The 23,937-nt window shown below is 38.6% G+C and overlaps 1 protein-coding gene across 1 annotated transcript in view; it reads left to right on the top strand.

Annotated features, from left to right (window-relative positions):
* Positions 1–23,937, top strand: part of NTN4 (netrin 4) — a 129,569-nt gene that overhangs the window by 75,328 nt on the left and 30,304 nt on the right. The gene's annotated exons all lie outside the window — the stretch shown is intronic.

The raw sequence follows: 23,937 nt of genomic DNA, 5'->3' as shown, positions 1-23,937 counted from the left end.
GTGAACTCATGGTTATGGGGGGAAAAGTTTGATTTTTACCAAAGAGATGACACTGCATCCTTCATTTGCTCACCCAAGGGAGAGAGGTCATGAAATTCTCAGACAATCCACTCATACAATTCAGTTAACTTCACTGATAACGGGTAAAAATCGTCAGGTGGGCATAGTACAATAGTCATAAAAACAATCTCCTTACTCACTCTCCATGAAGTAAAATTTTCTCCTATAGCACCATATTTTGGAAAACAAGATGACTAATAACAAGGAAAAAAAAATGATCAAGAGGAAGATATATTTAAGATTATCTTCAGCTCAGTTCAGTCAGTCAGTCATGTCCAACTCTTTGCAACCCCATGAACTGCAGCACGCCAGGTTTTCCTGTCTATCACCAACTTCCAGAGCTTGCTCAAACTTCTGTCCATCAAGTTGGTGATACCATCCAACCATCTCATCCTCTGTCATCCCCTTCTCCTCCTCCCTTCAATCTTTCCCAGCATCAGGGTCTTTTCCAATGAGTCAGCTCTTCTCACTAAGTGGCTAAAGTATTGGAGTTTCAGCTTCAGCATCAGTCCTTTCAATGAATATTCAGGGTTGATTTTCTTAGGATTGACTAGTTTGATCTCCTTGCAGTCCAAGGGACTCTCAAGAGGCTTCTCCACCACCACAGTTCAAAAGCATTAATTCTGCAGTGCTCAGATTTTCTTAAGACCAAATATATGAGTAGGACACAGACAGTAATGGACTCAAACTGATGAAATAAAGAGTGGTTATCTGCACTTGGGTCATTCTTGCTTTCATCTCTGCAGTGAACTTGAACATCTGAAAAATGACAGGTTTTGGTTCCACTGTGAATGCAATCTGGTTGACTCTGCTCTAAGGTACCATGGTATCATAAATGAATTTAGAACATAACAGTAATTCCTTATGTTCCCCCCAATACTAAACTATTAAAGAATGGGTTTGGCTTTTTGTTGGCATAAATCCAATGAGGTTTTTTTGAAAGAAAGAGTATAGTTTTCAAAGATCTGCTCAGTTAATGAGACATTCTCTGAAACATGACTATGAAGGATGCAGACAGAGCTTAAGTAAAAGTCCAGTGTGGATGAATAGTTCCTCTAACTACATGAGCATTTACATGTCTGTTGACTCAGAGATGATTAGATCATAGAAACCACTCAAGACTGTTAATGGAGATGAATGATCATGCCCTTCCTATTCCCACTAAGGACTCTACATTCTAGGTCAAAAAACAGAGACAGGAAAGGAACAATACAATGGGAAACAATCATTTAAAATCTTGAGTTTGTTTTTAATTTAAAGGAAAATTTCTGTTGCTCTTGAAAAAACAGTTTTGACATAAGGCAGGAGGTATTTACATGAAATACTAGTGGGCTTACTTGTTACAGACTTTTTCTCTTATATTGTTGAAGATAGAACATGGAACAGCTCACTTTCAACACTAAGCCCCAAATTGTGAATTTACGTCACAATATTTCTCCAAGAATTGTTTTACTCCTGTTTTTTTCTGTACTCAGTTGAGTGCAGTTCGGTCGCTCAGTCGTGTCTGACTCTTTGAGACCCCATGGACTGCAGCACTCCAGGCTTCCCTGTCCCTCACCAACTCCTGGAATTTACTAAAATTCATGTCCCTTGAGTCGGTGATGCCATCCAACCATTTCATCCTCTGTTGTCACCTTCTCATCCTGCCTTCAATCTTTCCCAGCATCATGGTCTTTTCACATGAGGCAGTTCTTTGCATCAGGTGGCCAAAGTATTGGAGTTTCAGCTTTAGCATCAGTCCTTCCAGTGAATATTCAGGACTGATTTGCTTTAGGATGGACTGGTTGGATCTCCTTGCAGTCCAAGGGACTCTCAAGAGTCTTCTCCAACACCACAGTTCAAAAGCATCAATTCTTTGGTGCTCAGCTTTCTTTATAGTCCAACTCTCACATCCATACATGACTACTGGAAAAACATAGCTTTGACTAGACGGACCTTTGTTGGTATTATTTGACCTGAGGCCAAACTATGGTGGAGGTAATGAAAAGGTCCCATGCACGCACTGCTATACTCAGTGTCCCCAACCCTGCAGTGGGCCACCGCTGACCCACGCCTCCACCAGAGACTCCTGGACACTATGGGCAAGTCTGGGTTAGTCTCTTGTGGGGTCACTGCTCCTTTCTCCTGGGTCCTGGTGCACAGAAGTTTCTGTTTGTGCCCTTCGAGTGTCTGTTTCTCCAGTCCTGTGTAAGTTCTAGTGACTCTATGGTGGGTTAATGGCGACCTCCTCCCAAAGGGCTTATGCCATACCCAGGTCTACTGCAACCAGAGCCCCTGCCCCCGCAGCAATCCAATTCTGACCTGTACCTCCTCTGGAGACACCCAAACACAGTTCTGTCTCAGTCTCTGTGGAGTCTCTGGGTCCTGGTGTATACACGGTATGTTTGAGCCCTCTGAGCTTCTCTGGCCAGTAGGGATTTGATTCTAAATGCTATTTCTGTACTCAGACTTTCATTTATTTATTTTATTTGAAGGATAATTGCTTTACAACATTGTTTTGGTTTCTGCTGTAATATAGTAAATTAGCAAAATCAGACTTAAATTGAAGAAAGTAGGGAAAACCACTAGACCATTCAGGTATGACCTAAATCAAATCCCTTATGATTATGCAGTGGAAGCGAGAAATAGATTAAGGGACTAGATCTGATAGACAGAGTGCCTGATGAACTATGGAATGAGGTTCGTGACATTGTATAGGAGACAGGGATCAAGACCATCCACATGGAAAAGAAATGCAAAAAAGCAAAATGGCTGTCTGAGGAGGCCTTACAAATAGCTGTGAAAAGAAGAGAAGTGAAAAGCAGAGGAGAAAAGGAAAGATATAAGCATCTGAATGCAAAGTTCCAAAGAATAGCAAGAAGAGATAAGAAAGCTTTCTTCAGCGACCAGTGCAAAGAAATAGAGGAAAAGAACAGAATGGGAAAGACTAGAGACCTCTTCAAGAAAATTAGAGATACCAAGGGAACATTTCATGCAAAGATGGGCTCGATAAAGGACAGAAATGGTATGGACCTAACAGAAGCAGAAGATATTAAGAAGAGGTGGCAAGAATACACAGAAGAACTGTACAAAAAAGATCTTCACGATCCAGATAATCACAATGGTGTGGTCACTCACCTAAAGCAAGACATCCTGGAATGTGAAGTCAAGTGGGCCTTAGAGAGCATCACCACGAACAAAGGTAGTGGAGGTGATGGAATTCCAGTTGAGCTGTTTCAAATCCTGAAAGATGATGCTGTGAAAGTGCTGCACTCAATATGCCAGCAAATTTGTAAAACTCAGCAGTGGCCACAGGACTGGAAAAGGTCAGTTTTCATTCCAATCCCAAAGAAAGGCAAAGCCAAACAACGCTCAAACTACCACACAATTGCACTCATCTCACATGCTAGTAAAGTAATGCTCAAAATTCTCCAAGCCAGGCTTCAGCAATACATGAACCGTGAACTTCCAGATGTTCACTGGTTTTAGAAAAGGCAGAGGAACCAGAGATCAAATTGCCAACATCTGCTGGATCATGGAAAAAGCAAGAGAGCTCCAGAAAGACATCCATTTCTGCTTTACTGACTATGCCAAAGTCTTTGACTGTGTGGATCACAATAAACTGTGGAAAATTCTGAAAAAGATGGGCATACCAGACCACCTGACCCGCCTCTTGAGAAACCTATATGCAGGTCAGGAAGCAACAGTTAGAACTGGACATGGAACAACAGACTGGTTCCAAATAGGAAAAGGAGTGCATCAAGGCTGTATATTGTCACCCTGCTAATTTAACTTATATGCAGAGCACATCTAGAGAAACACTGGGCTGGAAGAAACACAAGCTGGAATCAAGATTGCCGGCAGAAATATCAATAACCTCAGATATGCAGATGACACCATCCTTATGGCAGAAAGTAGAGAGAAACTGAAAAGCCTCCTGATGAGAGTGAAAGAGGAGAGTGAAAAAGTTGGCTTAAAGCTCAACATTCAGAAAACGAAGATCGTGGCATCCGGTCCCATCACTTCATGGGAAATAGATGGGGAAACAGTGGAAACAGTGAGAGACTTTACTTCTTAGGGCTTCAAAATCACTGCAGATGGTGTTTGCAAGCCATGAAATTAAAAGACGCTTACTCCTTGGAAGAGAAGTTATGACCAACCTAGATAGCATATTGAAAAGCAGAGATATTACTTTGCCAACAAAGGTCTGTCTAGTCAAGGCTATGGCTTTTCCAGTGGTCATGTATGGATGTGAGAGTTGGACAGTAAGGAAGCTGAGCACCGAAGAATTGATGCTTTTGAACTGTGGTGTTGGAGAAGACTCTTGAGAGTCCCTTGGACTGGAAGAAGATCCAACCAGTGCATCCTAAAGGAGATCAGTCCTGGGTGTTCACTGGAAGGACTGATGTTGAAGCTGAAACTCCACCTCATGCGAAGAGTTGACCCATTGGAAAAGACCCTGATGCTGGGAGGGATTGGGGGCAGGAGGAGAAGGGGATGACAGAGGATGAGATGGCTGGATGGCATCACCAACTCGATGGACATGAGTTTGAGTGAACTCTGGGAGTTGGTGATGGACAGGGAGGCCTGGCATGCTGTGATTCATGGGGTCACAAAGACTGAGCGACTGAACTGAACTGATACAAATATACTTGAGCCTCCCTTCTACATGCCCAACCATCAGACTTTCATTTTAGTAGGATTCAAAGAGATCTAGAATAGAAATTTACCCTGCCTCTTACAGTTGTGTAACCCAATGCCAGCTGTTGAAGGTCTTTGGACTCCAATGTCTTTCTACTCACAAGGTTGTAATGAGAACTATATAACCTAAAGTATGTGGAGTGTTTAGAGGGTTACTTGTCATATAGTAAGTCCTAAAGAAATGAAAAACTAGTATAAACTGTTGTCCTATAAGATCTACTCTTTATTGACTAAAAATACCTTATAACAAAAATAATTACTCCTTTAAAATCCATAGTACCTTAGGGACTAACATGTAGTTTCCTTAACTCTGTGTGCTTAGTGAAGGGTCTGCTTATGAAATTTTACAATCTAAAACATATTCAGCCCTAACACCATTTTGTACAGGATATATTTAAATAGATATGTGTATGGGGGTATTTCACATCTTCAGACCACTAGTAAAAATGTCTAAAAGAAGGAATGTATGCACTAACAAGCAGATAAAACAGGAAATTAATTTCCTGCCTTGAATGGCAATGGGTAACATTTTCAGAAAGATACTGTTATAGGGATTGTATTGTATATGTAGATTGCTTTGGGTAGTATAGTCATTTTCACAATATTGATTCTTCCCATCCAAAAACACCTTCTGTATCATCTTTGGTTTCTTTCATCAGTGTCTTATAGTTTTCTGAGTACAGGTCCTTTACTTCTTTAGGTAGGTTTATTCCTAGGTATTTTATTCTTTTTGATGCAATGATAAATGAGATTATTTCCTTAATTTCTCTTTGTGATCTTTTACTGTTAGTGTGTAGGAATGCAAGAGATTTCTGTGCATTAATTTTGTATCCTGCTTTACCAGATTCATTAATTAGCTCTAGTAGTTTTCTGGTAGTAACTTTAGGATTTTCTATGTATAGTATCATGTTATCTGCAAACAGTGACATTTTTACTTATTTTCCAATTTGTATAGCTTTTTGAACTATTAGTGGGAATGTAAATTGATACAGTCACTATGAAGAACATTATGAAGGTTCCTTAAAAAAATAAACATAGAACTACCATATGACCCAGCAATTCTACTCCTGGGCATATACCCAAAGAAAACCATAACTCAAAAAGACACAGGCACCCCCAAGTTCACTGCAGCACTATTCACAATAGCCAGGACATGGAAACAACCCAAATATCTATCAACAGAGGAATGGGTAAAGGAGATATGGTACATATATACAATGAAATGTTACTCAGTCATAAAAAAGAATGAAATTGGATCATTTGGAGAGATGTGAATGGACCTAGAGACTGTCATATAGAGTGAAGTAAGTCAGTCAGAGAGAAGCAGATATTGTATATTAACACATATAGTGGAATCTAGAAAAATGGTATAGATGATCTTGTTTGCAAAGCAGAAATAGAGACATAGACATAGAGAACAAATGCATGGATTCCAAAGAGGGAACGGGTGGGATGAACTGGGAGGCTGGGGAGACATATATACACTATTAATACTATATATAAAATACATAAATAATTAGAACATTTTATAGCACAGGAAGCTCTACTCAGTGCTCTGTGGTGACCTAAATGGGGAGGAAATGCAAAAAGAGACGGGCTATATATACGCATAGCTGATTCACTTTGCTGTATAGCAGAAACTAACATAACGTTGTAAAGCAACTATACTCCAATAAAAACTAATATAAACAAATAAAATTAATAAATGAAGTATATAGTATATATGTTAGAAGATGGTTTAAGTGCTATTAATAATATCACCAAAGAAGTATAAATCAAACAAGTTAAGAAGGATCCGAGGTGCCAGGGGTTTGGAATGAGAAGAGGAGTGACAAGATGCAGTATTATTTTTCACTTTCATTATTTAAGAAATAATTGGCATATAGCACTATATGAATTTAAGATGTACAGCATAATCATTTGGTATATGTGTAATTGTGAAGTGATCACCACAATAAGTTTAGTTAACATCTATCACCTCACCTAATTATAATTTTTTCCTTATGATGAAAACTTTGATAATCTACTCTGTTAGAAACTTTCACATATATAGTATGGTATTAACTGTAGTTATCATGCTGTACATTATATCCCCAAAACTTATTTATCTTATAACTGGAAGTTTGTTGTTGTTGCTTTTTTTTTTATCATCTTCACCTATTTTGCCCTAACAACCCCTCATTCCCCACCTCTGGAAACCACCAATCTCTTTTCTATTCCTGTAAGTTTGGTTTTTTAGCTTCTCACTGATATAAGTGAGAACATAGACAAGATGCAGTATTGAATGAGGATAGGCCTCATCACTAAGAAGGTGAGACTTGAGCAAAGAACTGAAGATAGTAAAAAAGTTGGCAAATATTTAAGAAAATCTAAGCAGATGGAATACCCAGAGCGAATGTCCTCAGACATGAAGGTGCTTAATGTGTCAAAATGAAAACAAGGAGGTCAGCTTGGCTGCATCAGAATGGGATTTGGGGGGAAGCAGGCAATGAGACCAGAGGTATAAGGCAAATAATATGGGCCTGTAAGCCACTGAAAGCACAGCACCTTTTACTTGAAGTGAAATGATGAACCAGCACAGATATTTGAACAGAAAAGTGGTATAATCTGACTTACTTTTCAAAGATTCATGAACAAAGGCAGCTCAATTCAAGTTTAGTTGCAGTCAACAAGCAAACCAGTGATTCTCAAAATGTCTGGTTCCTTGACCATCAGCATCATCTGGGAATGTGTTAGAAATGCAAGTTCTCAGACTGCAATCCAAGCCAGCTGCACCAGATTTTGGGGTGGAGCCCAGAAATCTGAATTTTACAAGCCTGCCAGGTGATTCTAATGCAAGCAGTTTGAGAAACACTGGTCTAGATAGACTCTGCAAATTTTACTTACATTGATTAAAACAAACCCAGTTTCTAATATCTAACTAACATTTAAGCATCTACTCTGATCCCCTGGAGAAGGAAATGGCAGCCCACTCCAGTATTCTTGCCTGGAAAATCCCATGGACCATGGAGCCTGGCAGGCTACCGTCCATGGGGTCGCAAAGAGTCGGACACGACTGAGTGACTTCACTTCACTTTCACTGTTCTGGTATGGCTTCCCAGGTGGCTCAGTGGTTAAGAATCCATCTGTCAATGCAAGAGACACAGGACACACAGGTTTGATTCCTGGGTTGGGAAGATTCTCCTGGAGTAGGAGATGGCAAACCACTCCAGTATTCTTGCCTGGAAAATTCCATGGACATAGGAGCCTGGTGGGCTACAGTCCATGGCATCGCAAAGAATCAGACACAACTGAGTGAGCATGCATGCGCATGTTCTGGTATAGCAAATGCTTGGTCACTTTCATTAGAGTAACAAGCAGATCTGTAAGAAGAGAGAAAGAAAACTTTGAAACATTGATTAGGACTAGATTTTGGAGGGCCTTGTATGCTAGCCTAAAAATTTTTGGTATTAATTTTCTAGGGTACTGGGAGCCATTGCAGTGATTAATCTGGAAAGTTTCATATATTTCCAATATATTTTACTAATATAATGTTCAGATTAATTTGAAAGCACTGCATATATTTCATTGGATTTTACTTTACTAGTCAAAATTTTAAGTTCTTCAGCTTTTCAAAATGGTAAGATGAGTAAATGTATAAAAGATTGAAACAGAGATAATTTTTTTTAATGTCTAAGTCTTACCAATAAAAAGAGAAATAGAAAAGGTTTATTGGCCGACTTGGAGCCAAAATAAACACCTTTTGTTTTGTTACTGTTCTGTGTTCAAGCTACTGCTCACATTCTTACAAAATGTAAAAAGGTGGTGTCAGCTCTAGCTCTTTAAATACTAGAGGGCTCATGGTTTCAGAGTTTTATAAAAAGATCATGAAAAAGGAGATTATTTAAAAAGTTATCCCACTACTTATATAGCTCTTCTGGGGACCTTTGCCGAAAAGGCTTTATAGGTTTTGGTCTCCAAATTACAGTTCTATAAAAATATCAGCAAAATGTGAGAATGTAGCTAAAATTAACAAAACACATAACTTTTTATTATTTTTTAGTCCATGAAAATGCCTATAGAGACAATGTTTTCCATAATATACTGTTTGATTTCCAAGGTCAGTAGACTTGAAGTAAAATTAGAACATTTTAAAAACTTTCCCTTTCATTCAACAAATTCTTATTGAATATTACTGTGTACTAAGTGTGCTCATTCCTGGGAATTATAACAGTGAACAAGAGAGACAGTCTTTCTTTCTTTTTTTTTTTTTTTTGAGACACAGTCTTTTTACAGAGCTTATGTGTGAATAAATATATATATGTATGTATGTATGTGTGTGTGTGTATAGGCAACTAGTGATATATATGTGTGTGTTAAATCACACCAGTATGACCAGTACTGTTTAGAGTATACAGGAGTGATCATAGGAGGGGCAATGAACAAGAGTTGATTTTTCGACTTAAGATCTAAGACCTGAAGTTTAATACGAATCAACATAATATGGCTAAAGGATATTCCCAGCAGTGAGAACAAACAGTGCTAAAGAGGAACAGAAGGAAGAAAGACTATAGCATATTCAAAGAACTGGAAAAATTTTAGAACAGTTCAGTTCAGTTCAGTTGCTCAGTCGTGTCCAACTCTTTGCCACCCCATGAACTGCAGCATGCCAGGCCTCCCTGTCCATCACCAACTCCTGGAGTTTACTCAAATCCATGTCTATTGAGTCGATGATGCCATCCAGCCATCTCATCCTCTGTCGTCCCCTTCCCGTGCTGCCCTCAATCTTTCCCAGCATCAGAGTCTTTTCCAATGAGTCAGCTCTTCACATCAGGTGGCCAAAGTATTGGAGTTTCAGCTTCAACATCAGTCCTTCCAGTGAACACCCAGGACTGATCTCCTTTAGGATGGACTGGTTGGATCTCCTTGCAGTCCAAGGGACTCTCAAGAGTCTTCTCCAACACCACAGTTCAAAAGCATCAATTCTTCAGTGCACAGTTTTCTTTATAGTCCAACTCTCACATCCATAGATGACCACTGGAAAAACCATAACCTTGACTAGACGGACCTTACAGAGGGAAAAATAGAGGGGCAGCATGGTAGAGGAGTATGAGGATGAGAGAAGTAGAGAAGATGGGTGGTTGGCTGGTTATACCCTCATCTTGGATACTTCCATCAGTGAGATGGTGTGGGTTGAACTATCCCACAAGCAGGTGATAGTCAGTCAATAAGTACCATTTAATATAATTATCGGACCCTACCAAAGGATATTTATAGGCAATGTCAAAGTGTCAGAAGAGTAAAGGTACCAAAGCTATTTCAATTAAAATTCCATGAACAGCACAGTAATGACATTCTAGAACAAAACAAAACATTGTAAGATAATTCTAACACACTTTTCTGGATTAGTTTCTGAACCCCTTAAATTATCATAGTATTCCCTTACATTTGGAGTCCTGAATGACTTGAATAATGACCACCAATAATTCATACTGCTAATCACTCCTAATTCAAAATATTTATACCGTATAAGTATGGTGCAACAAATAGGGGAATTATGAAAATAACTGGTACCAATTTAGTCCTTTTAGTATAATTTGTAGGAGGTGAATGGATTAGTATGGAAGATCTATATTTCCTTTTTTCCTTTTCCAGACATGCCTTCGATTCTGGGTAGACTGCCTGAGGAAGGCATATCTCCATTCATGTTATGACTATTCCAGCATATGTTTGGGACACAGATGCCTGTGTCCACTTCCCAAGCATGGCTTTTCTTAACTGGCACCTTCTTCCAGATTATGACTCTAGTTCTTCCTTTCCCTTTTCTGAGTCAGGAGTAGACTCCACCACTTATTAGCACATCCTATTTTTCTCTCTTTCAAGTATTTTGCATAACATGCTGTTTGGTTGGCAACATGTTTGGCAACATTTTCATTTTTATTTAGTAATATTTCGTATTATTAACTCTCTCTTTAGCAGATGTGTCTCTATATCACCTTTAGATTTACCAAGGCTGAGAATTAAGCTTATGAAAAATACGTTAGTGTACTTAACATTTACCAAGTACCTACAGTGCACCACAAGCTTCCCAAGTGGCTCTAGTGGTGAAGAACCTGCCTGCCAATGCAGGAGACTTAAGAGATGCAAGTTTGATCCCTGAGTTGGGACGATCCCCTGAAGGATGGTTCAACCCACTCCAGTATTCTTGTCTGGAGAATCCTATGGACAGAGGAGCCTGGAGGGCTACAGTCCATGGGATCACAAGAAGTCAGACACGACTGAAGGGACTTAGCACACACACAGCACAGTGCACCATATTTCATGCTAAGTGCTGATAGAGAATCATTATGGCTGCAACTTTTCTGCCCATTGGGTCCCACTTTACTTTTATATGAGGAAGCTCATATCAAGAAAACAAGTGGACATTTGAAAAAAAATTAAACTGTCTCAGTGTGTGACTTCATCAACATGTATAGTGTTATTCAAAATAACAATGTATTTATTTTACTGTGCTTTCCAAGGCAGAAAAGTAGCCTGATGCTCAGTGTGTGGTCCAAAGACCAGCTGCATTGGGATCATCCAGTTGCTGATGAACCTCTGATCCCTACCCCAAACCTACTGAATCCAACACGCACTTTACCAAAACTCTCAGGTGATCATATTTAAAGTTTGAGAGTTGGCAGAATACTTTTCATCAAGGGTTAAATGCATTTAGCACTTATTCTACAGTTAATTTTTTTTTTAAGTTAGCCAGACAGAATATTCTACGATTCCTGAGCATTCAAATTAACCAAAGCTTGTATCTCTCTTTGTATGCATATAGACTTGGATTTTTTAATGAATTACATAGAGGTTTACTGATGAAAAGGATGGAAATCTGGATACATGTGTTTCTATGATTTGGCGTTTTCCAAAGTTTGGTTCATGGAACATTAACTCCATAAGATGTTAATAGAAATTAGATACATGGGAATTTTTCTACAGCCTTCAGATTTGGGAAGTGATGAATTAGTTAAAGGCTTCTTAAAGATTTCTCAGAGACTTTAAATGACAGTGTTCATGGTAAAACTCCTATATAGCTTTTAAGTATGTCTCCCAAATTTAACCAGAGAATGCTTTTCTTATGGAGTCTCTTTCAGAACAAGTGTTCCATAGAACACACTGGAAATATTGCACTGTGTAGTGGCCTTCTCCATATGAAGAGTCACTTACAAAGATATATCCTAGAAGATTCCTTCTATATGTTTGTTCCTCATTTTCAAGTGCTAGAGCAAGAGCCTATGCCTGTATATTAAGGAGAAAATAAACTTCATATTTCTAGCAGTGAAATGATCACAGTTCAGTTCAGTTCAGTTGCTCAGTTGTGTCTGACTCTGAGACCCCATGGACTGCAGAATGTCAGGCCTCCTTGTCCATCACCAACTCATGTCCATTGAGTCCATGATGCCATCCAACCATCTCATCCTCTGTCGTCCCTTCTCCCACCTTCAATCTTTCCCAGCATCAGGGTCTTTTCAAATGAGTCAATTCTTTGCATCAGATGGCCAAAGTATTGGAGTTTCAGCTTTAGCATTAGTTCTTCCAGTGAATATTCAGAACTGATTTCCTGTAGGATGGACTGGTTGGATCTCCTTGCAGTCCAAGGGACTCTCAAGAGTCTTCTCCAATACCACAGTTCAAAAGCATCAATTCTTTGGCGCTCAGCTTTCTTTATAGTCCAACTCTCACATCCATACATGACTACTGGAAAAACCATAGCCTTGACTCTAGATGGACCTTAGTTGGCAAAGTAATGTCTCTGCTTTTTAATATGTTTTCTAGGTTGGTCATAACTTTTCTTCCAAGAAATAAGTGTCTTTTAATTTCATGGCTGCAGTCACCATCTGCAGTGATTTTGGAGCCCCCCCAAATAAAGTCTCTCACTGTTTCCACTGTTTCCCCATCTATTTGCCATGAAGTGATGGGACCAGATGCCATGATCTTAGTTTTCTGAATGTTGAGTTTTTTTTTTAATTTAAACTTATTTATTTTAATTGGAGGTTAATTACTTTACAATATTGTATTGGTTTTGCCATACATCAACATGAATCCACCACAGGTGTACATGTGTTCCCCATCCTGAACCCCCTCCCTCCTACTTCCCCATATCATCCCTCTGGGTCATCCCAGTGCACCAGCCCCAAGCATCCAGTATCATGCATCGAACCTGGACTGGTGATTCGTTTCTTATATGATATTATACATGTTTCAATGCCATTCTCCCAAATCATCCCACCCTCGCCTTCTCCCACACAGTCCAAAAGACTGTTCTATACATCTGTGTCTCTTTTGCTGTCTCGCATACAGGGTTATTGTTATCATCTTTCTAAATTCCATATATATGCGTTAGTATACTGTATTGGTGTTTTTCTTTCTGGCTTACTTCACTCTGTATAATAGGCTCCAGTGTCATCCACCTCATGAGAACTGATTCAAATGTATTCTTTTTAATGGCTGAGTAATACTCCATTGTGTATATGTACCACAGCTTTCTTATCCATTCGTCTGCTGATGGACATCTAGGTTGCTTCCATGTCCTGGCTATTATAAACAGTGCTGCGATGAACATTGGGGTACACATGTCTCTTTCAATTCTGGTTTCCTCGGTGTGTATGCCCAGCAGTGGGATTGCTGGGTCATAAGGCAGTTCAATTTCCAGTTTTTTAAGGAATCTCCACACTGTTCTCCATAGTGGCTGTACTAGTTTGCATTCCCACCAACAGTGTAAGAGGGTTCCCTTTTCTCCACACCCTCTCCAGCATTTATTGCTTGTAGACTTTTGGATTGCAGCCATTCTGACTGGCGTGAAATGGTACCTCATTGTGGTTTTGATTTGCATTTCTCTGATAATGAGTGATGTTGAACATCTTTTCATGTGTTTGTTAGCCATCTGTATGTCTTCTTTGGAGAAATGTCTGTTTAGTTCAATGGCCCATTTTTTCTTTGGGTCATTTATTTTTCTGGAATTGAGCTGCAGGAGTTGCTTGTATATTTTTGAGACTAGTTGTTTGTCAGTTGCTTCATTTGCTATTATTTTCTCCCATTCTGAAGGCTGTCTTTTCACCTTGCTTATAGTTTCAGTGTTGAGTTTTAAGCCAACTTTTTCACTCTCTTCTTTCGCTTTCATCAAGAGGCTCTTTATTCTTCACTTTCTGCCATAAGGGTGGTGTCATCTGCATATCTGAGGTTATTGATATTTTTCCCAGCAATCTTGATTCCAGCTTGTGCTTCATCCAGTCCAGCATTTCTCATGATGTACTCTGCATATAAGTTAAATAAGAGGGTAACAACATACAGCCTTGACGTACTCCTTTCCTGATTTGGAACCAATCTGTTGTTCCACATCAATTTCTAACTATTTCTTGACTTGCATATAGATTTCTCAAGAGGCAGGGCAGGTGGTCTGGTATTCCCATTTCTTTAATAATTTTCCACAGTTTGTTGTGATCCATACAGTCAAAGGCTTTGGTGTAGTCAATAAACGAGAAATAGATGTTTTTCTGGAACTCTCTTGCTTTTTTGATGATCCAGTGGATTTTGGCAATTTGATCTCTGGTTCCTCTGCCTTTTCTAAATCCAGTATGAACATCTGGAAGTTCACAGTTCATGTACTGTTGAAGTCTGGCTTGGAGAATTTTGAGCATTACTTTGTTAGTGTGCGAGATGAGTGCAATTGTGTGGTAGTTTGAGCACTGTTTGGCATTGCCTTTCTTTGGGATTGGAATGAAAACTGACCTTTTACAGTCCTGTGGCCACTGCTGAGTTATCCCGATTTGCTGGCATATTGAGTGCAGCACTTTCACAGCATCATCCTTTAGGATTTGAAATAGCTCAACTGGAATTCCATCACCTCCACTAGCTTTGTTCATAATGATGCTTCCTAAGGCCCGCTTGACCTCACATTCCAGGATGTTTTTCTCTAGGTGAGTGATCACACCATCGTGATTATCTGGGTCATTAATACCTTTTTGTATAGTTCTTCTGTGTATTCTTACCACCTCTTCTTAATCTCTTCTGCTTCTGTTAAGTCCTTGCCATTTCTATCCTTTATCGAGCCCATCTTTGCATGAAATGTTCCCTTGGCATCTCTAATTTTCTTGAAGGGATCTCTAGTCTTTCCCATTCTGTTGTTTTCCTTTATTTCTTTGCACTGATCACTGAGGAAGGCTTTCTTATCTTTCCTTGCTATTCTTTGGAACTCTGCATTCAAATGGGTATATCTTTCCTTTTCTCCTTTGCTTTGTTTTTTTAAAGTTTTTAGTTTTACTTTATTTTTCTTTACAATACTGTATTGGTTTTGCCATACATTGACATGAATCAGCCACGGGTGTACATGAGTTCTTCTCCTTTGCTTTTAAGCTTCTCTTCTTTTTTCAGCTATTTGTAAGGCCTCCTCAGACAACCATTTCACCTTTTTGCGTTTCTTTTTCTTGAGGATGGTCTTGATCACTGCCTCCTTACAATATCATGAACCTCTGTCCATAGTTCTTCAGGCACTCTATCACATCTAATCTCTTGAATTTATTTGTCACTTCCACTGTGTAATCTTAAGGGATTTGATTTAGGTCATTCCTGAATGGTCTAGTGGTTTTCCCTACTTTCTTCAACTTAAGTCTGAATTTGGCAATAAGCACTTCATGATTTGAGCCACAGTCAGCTCCCAGTCTTGTTTTTGCTGACTTTACAGGGCTTCTCCATCTTTGGCTGCAAAGAATATAATTAATCTGATTTTGGTATTGACCATCTGGTGATGTCTATATGTAGAGTCTTCTCTTGTGTTGTTGGAAGAGGGTGTTTGCTATGACCAGTGCATTTTCTTGGCAAAACTCTATTAACCTTTGCCCCACTTCACTCTGTACTCCAAGGCCAAATTTGCCTATTACTCCAGGTATCTCTTGATTTCCTACTTTCATATTCCAGTCCCCTATTATGAAAAGGACATCTTTTTTGGGTGTTACTTCTAAAAGGTCTTGTAGGTCTTCATAAAAGCATTCAAATTCTTCTTCTTCAGCATTACTGATTGGGGCATAGACTTGGATTACTCTGATATTGAAAGGTTTGCCTTGGAAATGAACAGAGATCATTCTGTCATTTCTGAGATTGCATCGAAGTACTGCATTTTGGACTCTTTTGTTGTTTATGATGGCTACTCCATCTCTTTTAAGGAATTCTTGCCCATGGTAGTAGATATAATGGTCATCTGAGTTAAACTCACCCATTCTAGTCCATTTTAGTTTGCTGATTCCTAAAATGTTGATGTTCACTCTTGCCATCTCCTGTTTGACCACTTCCAATTTGCCTTGATTCATGGACCCAACATTTCAGGTTCCTATACAGTATTGCTCTTTAATATTAAATAGGCCTGGGCAATTATAATCTATTGGATGGCCATCAATGATGTATCAAAATCCTTCTCTCCTTTATTTCCTAGCTTATGTCTTTTCAGGAGTTGGAACTATTGAAAACCTGAAACAGCAGTCCCAAGTTTATTAGAAGTGTAAAAATCAAAGTGCAGTTTAGCCGAAGAAACACTCATTGAGTGTCTCCTCTACAGTAGGTATTGTGCTAAGCACTGGATCTGTAAAGATGAAGAGGTCTTCCCTAAAGGATCTTATATCCTCAATGGGGAGAAATTTATTGTAATAGATCATTTCAATACACTGTGGTGTGGTGATGATGTAATAGTAGTGGTTGACATTTATTGAGTGCCTGCTCTTTTCTGTTCACTGTTCAAAGGGTTGTATAGGTATCAACTCATTTATCTTTCACAAAAGCATTTTCATGTAGGTAATATTATTGTCCCCTATTATATGAAGAAAGTGCAATGAAGGTGATGCACGAAGTGCCTTAAGGAGAGTTTGAGGGTGGTGTGAAGGCATAAGGGGAGACTTCCTTGAAGAGATGTCTTCAATATTTCTTTGGTGACTGTTTTTATTTTTCCCTCTTACAGTGCCAAAACACAAAGTTTGTCCTACTTTCTAATCAATGATTGCCTCTGTTGCCTTTAATGAGGTGATCTGAATGAATTGATGTTATTCCCCCTTGCAGAATCTATTGTACATTTAATAGAATATTTACCTGGGCACATTAATTCATTCAACAAATAATAATAACATTGCTCCTGGGACTCTATTCACAGTTAGGTAACTAGTTCCCTGCCAGATAAGCCAAGGACTTATTGGTTCCATGGATGTTCTAGGCTTTTTTTCCCTCCTAACAAACACCATGCTAAATACTATGGTCCTTGTGTGTAAACTTTTAGTTACTGGCCATAAATTCTCCAAACCTGAATAAACAGGGCCCCAAGCCAACTCTACTAGCCAATAGATTTATTCCTGTGAGAAATTAAATCATCTCTATTCTTACTTCCTCTTTACTTTAACCTTAACTAGAGTCACCTGTGGGACCCAAATAACCAACTACACATTTTCATAGCCAAGAAATCTCTTCTGAGGATTTTAGAGATGTTGTTTGTTTTTTTAAAAAACTAGAAGGGATCATTGAAACTGAATTTATTTCTACAACTTAGAAAAAAATTTTATTTTAGGACAGTGCATTTAAGGTCTGTAAACACAAGGGACATTGTGAATCTCTCCAGCTGAATTTAGGGTTGAGAATAAAATGGAGGCACAAACTAGTTGTTAAGATACAGGAAAAATCTATCACTGTGTCCTGAGACATGGTGGAGGATTCTGTCTTTGTTCTAAAACAGCAGTTTCTTCTAAAGTAACTCACTTGAAGTCCTTAAAGTCACTTATGTGCCTTTGGTAGCCTGTAACCTCAATAGATTTTCCTATGGCAGGCCTATTAAAAATATGAGAATAACCCTACTAGACAGTGGTGTGCTGGCTTTTTAGTGGGGAGGAAGCCATGATTTGCAGCACTGCTCAGTTCTATTATTTAAATATTCCTACCATGACCAATTTCAAGCCACCAGGCTTTTTTTTTAGGTCAGAAACTCAGATTCTAAACCAAAAGTAGAATGGTTTCTTTCCTTTGAACAAAGTCTTGCCTCCACTTTCACAGTACCCTTATCTTATCTCAAGCACTGTTGCTATCTAGTCATTGGTTCCCAAACCTGTATGTGGATCAGAATCACTTGGTGGGAGGTATGGGAGGAAGGAGATATATATATAATTTAGAGCTGATTCACTTTGCTGTACAATAGAAACTAGCACAACATTGTAAAGCAACTATATACCCCAACAAAAATTAATCAAAAATTAAAAAAAAGAATCATTTGAGGCTTATTTTTGAGATTAGTTGTCAGTTGCTTCATTTGCTATAATATTTTCCCATTCTGAAGGCTGTCTTTTCACCTTGCTTATAGTTTCCTTTGTTGTGAAAAAGCTTTTAAGTTTAATTAGGTCCCATTTGTTTATTTTTGCTTTTATTTCCAATATTTTAGGAAGTGGGTCATAGAGGATCCTGCTGTGATGTATGTCGGAGAGTGTTTTGCCTATGTTCTCCTCTAGGAGTTTTATAGTTTCTGGTCTTATGTTTAGATCTTCAATCGATTTTGAGTTTATTTTTGTGTATGGTGTTAGAAACCATGAAAAGATGCTCAACATCACTCATTATCAGAGAAATGCAAATCAAAACCACAATGAGGTACCATTTCACGCCAGTCAGAATGGCTGCAATCCAAAAGTCTACAAGCAATAAATGCTGGAGAGGGTGTGGAGAAAAGGGAACCCTCTTACACTGTTGGTGGGAATGCAAACTAGTACAGCCACTATGGAGAACAGTGTGGAGATTCCTTAAAAAACTGGAAATTGAACTGCCTTATGACCCAGCAATCCCACTGCTGGGCATACACACCGAGGAAACCAGAATTGAAAGAGACATGTGTACCCCAATGTTCATCGCAGCACTGTTTATAATAGCCAGGACATGGAAGCAACCTAGATGTCCATCAGCAGACGAATGGATAAGAAAGCTGTGGTACATATACACAATGGAGTATTACTCAGCCATTAAAAAGAATACATTTGAATCAGTTCTCATGAGGTGGATGACACTGGAGCCTATTATACAGAGTGAAGTAAGCCAGAAAGAAAAACACCAATACAGTATACTAACGCATATATATGGAATTTAGAAAGATGATAACAATAACCCTGTATGCGAGACAGCAAAAGAGACACAGATGTATAGAACAGTCTTTTGGACTGTGTGGGAGAAGGCGAGGGTGGGATGATTTGGGAGAATGGCATTGAAATATGTATAATATCATATATGAAATGAATCGCCAGTCCAAGTTCAAATCATGATACTGGATGCTTGGGGCTGGTGCACTGGGATGACCCAGAGGGATGGTACGGGGAGGTAGGAGGGAAGGGGGGTTCAGAATGGGGAACACATGTACACCTGTGGTGGATTCATGTTGATGTATGGCAAAACCAATACAATATTGTAAAGTAATTAACCTCCAATTAAAATGAATAAATTTATATTTTTTAAAAAAAGGCTTGTTGAAATATGAAATCCCAGAGTCCTGCCCTAGGTCTATTGAATCAGAATCTCCAACAGGAGTGGCAACAGAAATTTGTAGCATCATTGGTGATTCTAATTCAGCCTTCTGGTCTCCAGGTTAGCATCGATAGCACTACACATGCTGTTCCTATTTCCAGGATGAACTCTCTTCACTTTCATTCTTGGACCAAAGGTTTTGAGCTAATTATCATCTATCACTTAGTCTACTCACTGAATTAGCCATATCTCTGGTGGAAAATTCTAAAGGATTACTAAAACTCTGGCTAGACATGTTTTCCTAACTCAGTGATAGATATGAATGCTGATAAGCACTCGTTCAGTTATCTTCTCCCACTTAAGAATGTCTCACTCAGAATCTTTGCCTTTCTCCAACAAAATTTCTGGCAGAATTCTAAGATGTCTGTTTTTCATATAACAATTTCAAAATAAATACCTAGCAATTCTGTTCAGAGACACACACACCCATTCATAGTATACAGATTTATTTACCATAAATACCTCATACTTTAAAGTGAATTGTTATAGTGAGACTGGAATTTATAATAAAATTAGTTTACCACCACATTGACATTTTACTTTTACTTCTATATGACATATTCCGGAAGTAGCATTAAACTATTATGTTATGTTGGCATTTAAATGATTATTGAATCCAGTACTTCATGAAGTCCCATCCTTCCCCCTTCTCTGTTCTTTTAACACCACAAGATATGTTAAATGTTCGATGCATGGGAAATTGATTGCATGTGGAATATTGACAGCTAGTCCATGACATTTTTCTATAGAAAATTCCCCTTACTTTAGTGGGACATGTGGTTTAAAATAGATGTTTGAAGAAATGTTTTGTAGAACAGCATTAGTTCTCTTTTTGGGAAACAGTTATTTGATAATAAATGAACTGACTTTTATGTCAAGATACATTTTTACCTATTGCACACTCTCTCTCCACCTTTAAAGAAAAATCAGCGAATGGAAAAGAAAGTAGAACTCATTCTCTGCCAAACTGAACAACCGCTTGAAAAACTGACATGCCCTTCCTTCCTCCCTGGTGGGACAAAATAAATGTAGTCAACTGCCTTTAGCAGAGAGTGAATAAAAATAAACTTAGTCCCTCTGCCCTAAACCCCAAACCAAATGTTTACCAAGATACTGTCTGGTTACTTGGTTACCATTACCCTATGTAGCCAACTATCTTTGTAAAGAATGAGTTTTATCATCCATTCAAATCTCTTTTGTGTCTTCTTGCCTTTTTTTTTTTTTTCTGCTTTCTTCTTTCTGGCTTAGATGAAAACTGTTCAGCTGATAGAAATACAAGTGCCTTGAATGGGAACTATTTTGCCACAGACCATCTTTCTATCTTTTACAGTCCTATTCAGACATCACCTTCTCATCATGGTCCCAAGAAGATTCACAAGAATCACTCTTTGCTTGTACTCCTATTTAACAAGTATTTCATTCTCCCTCTGGCATAGTTATTCTTTACCTTCAAATTGTCTTTGAAGTAAAATTGTTAATCAAATCCAGACTACCTTACCACAGTATTACCTTCCATTTTTCATTCTTGTACCTGTATTCCAGTCCATCTCAGAAAAGAATTGTTCCCCAAGGGTATTGACATAGATTCCAGGAGTAGCTTAGTGGGTTTTTTCTTTGAAACTGTAGTTTTAGCAAAGCCACATGAGTTTATCTTATGTTGTATAAACAACACAGATATCTTTGTTTTATTTTGGAAGCAACTGTGAATGATTCTAGCATGGAATCAATATGAAGTAACTGTTTTTGAAAATGAAACTTTAAATAGAACAGTGACTTGGCAATAAGAGTTGGGAAACTTTAATCTCAGTTTTAAAAAAATCTAGGATGTAAAACCAGAATGTTAAGTAGTCAAAGAAATAGATAAAATGCATATATATATATATATATATATAGTAATAATCATACTAGGACTATCCTTTAAAATATTAAATAACATTAAAATTCACTGTCAAAAGGAGATATTTTATGAACTGATAAATATAAAAGTCAGTCAAATTTGGGAAGAGAAATGGGAGAGGTCATTTGTTGCTGTTCAGTTACTCAGTCAGGTCCAACTCTTTGCGATCCCACGGACTACAGCACACCAAGCTTTGCTGTCCTTCACACCATCGACCAGAGCTTGCTCAAACCCATGTACATCAAGTTGGTGATGCCATCCAACCATCTCATCCTCTGTCGTCCCCTTCTCATCCTGCCTTCAATCTTTCCCAGCATCAGGGTCTTTCCTAATGAGTCAGCGCTTAGCATCACGTGGCCAAAGTATTGGAGCTTCAGCTTCAGCATCAGTCCTTCCAATGAACATTCAGGACTGATTTCCTTTTGGATGGACTGGTTGGATCTCCTTGCAGTCCAAGGGACTCTCAAGAGTCTTCTCCAACACCACAGTTCAAAAGCATCAGTTCTTCAATGCTCAGCCTTCTTTATGGTCCAACTCTCACATCCATACATGACTAATGGAAAAAGCATAGCTTTGACTAGACAGACCTTTGTTGGCAAAGTAATGTCTCTGCTTTTTAATATGCTGTCTAGCTTTACCATAGCTTTTCTTCCAAGGAGCAAGTGTCTTTTAATTTCATGGCTGCAGTCACCATCTGCAGTGATTTTGGAGCCCAAGAAAATAAAGTCTGTCACGGTTTTCATTGTTTCCCCATCTATTTGCCATGAAATGATGGGACCAGATGCCATGATCTTAGTTTTCTGAATGTTGAGTTTTAAGCCAGCTTTTTCACTCTCCTCTTTCACCTTCATCAAGAGGCTCTTTAGTTCTTCTTTGCTTTCTGTCATAAGGGTGGTGTCATCTACATATCTGAGGTTATTGATATTTCTCCTGGCAATCTTGAGTCCAGCTTGTGTTTCATCCAGTCCAGCATTTTGCATGATGTACTCTGCATATACGTTAAATAAGCAGGGTGACAATATACAACCCTGATGTACTCTTTTCCCAATTTGGAACCAGTCCGTTGTTCTCTAAAATGTCTCTAGGACAATTCACTGAATAAATAAATAATATGCTATTTTGCATTTTATGAGAAGAAGCATTACATAATCAAGCCAACAATGATAAAATATTTAAACTCTCAGAAAACCTCAACAAAATTAGACAGGCTATAAAGAAGAGAACTAGCATTTGTTGAGTGGCTACTATAGGTCAGACACTGTGCTGGGCAGTTTACCTAAGTTTTCCCATTTGGCAATCTTTATGAGTTGGGTGGTATCTATTGTATTTCATAAATGAGGATATCAAGGCTTAAATTGACTATATAACTTGTCCAAGTTCACACAACTGATCAGCACAGAGATTTGAACTCAGGTTTATCTGTTCCCAAAGACTTTGATCCAAAGACCTGTTAAGATCCAAAGAACTTGATTCCACACCACATTGTGACCTAGTTGATGAAAACAAAGAGAGTAAACAAAGGCAGATAGAATCAGAAATTATATATGTATACTTATATTCTTGGACCTTAAGAACTGCATTTATCTTAAACTTAGTATAACAAAGGTGAAGGTAAGTGGAGAGAGTTTCAAATAGACCAAAAAAAGAATCGGGAAAAGAGATACTAATAAATAAACATGGAAGAGAATAAATATTCTCAGATCAATGAGGAAACTGCTCAGGGAGAATACAACAACTTTTTACATATACTTGAAAGGTATAAAGGTACATAAGTGTAAGTCGCTCAGTCGTGTCCAGACTGTTTGCAACCCCATGGACTATATAGTCCGTGGAATTCTCCAGGCCAGAATACTTGACTGGGTAGCCTTTCCCTTCTCCAGGGGATCTTCCCAACCCAGAGATTGAACCCAGGTCTCCCACATTGCAGGAGGATTCTTTACCAGCTTACATAGGGAGTGGCAAAAAAGAACTGAATTTCCTAGAACAAAGAGTCATAATTAGATATAATTGGTTGAAAGTGAGGAAAGGAATTTCAGATTGATTAATGTGAAAAAAATATTTTGCTGCCAGTGAGAGGATTTATGGGTGGGGAATGTCTCCCACAGAGTTAGAATAAAGAACTTTTCTTACAAATAATAAATAATATTACTTGACTGAGTGACTCATTAAATGTAGGACGCAGTCTTGCACTCATGCAGGGAACAGCCTCGCTCTAGGAAGATTCAGAATATTCTCTTCTATTTGGCCATTTCCATTTTTTATGAATTTGTTCTGCTTGTTCTGTTTCTAATATCTTAGTGTTACTAAAAACCTGTAAAAGAAATAGTATGAGGCTTTTAGGAGGTTCTTGAAAACATAAAATAATTTCCTGATTGTTGCTCACTGAGAGGCACATTCATTCAATAGAGATTGAGTAAGTCCTAAGAATGGGTCAGTCAGTAGGTTTTGGGGAATACAGAGATGAAAAGACATGGCCTCTACCTTCTAGGCCTTCACAATATCCTATAGAGATGGCAGCGAGGTGAAAAATCATAATGAAATTACACTGGAGGCCAGAAGACCATGAATCATTCAGTTCAGTTCAGTTCAGTCGCTCAATCATGTCTGACTCTTTGCGACCCCATGAATCCCAGCACGCCAGGTCTCCCTGTCCATCACCAACTCCCAGAGTTCACTCAGACTCACACCCATCGAGTCAGTGATGCCATCCAGCCATCTCATCCTCTGTCATTCCCTTCTTCTCCTGCCCC

Source organism: Budorcas taxicolor, chromosome 5 (genome assembly GCF_023091745.1).
Source record: "Budorcas taxicolor isolate Tak-1 chromosome 5, Takin1.1, whole genome shotgun sequence".
Taxonomy (NCBI): Eukaryota; Metazoa; Chordata; class Mammalia; order Artiodactyla; family Bovidae; genus Budorcas; species Budorcas taxicolor.
Note: the sequence above shows the minus strand (reverse complement) of the source record. Positions and strands in the feature narration are given on the sequence as shown.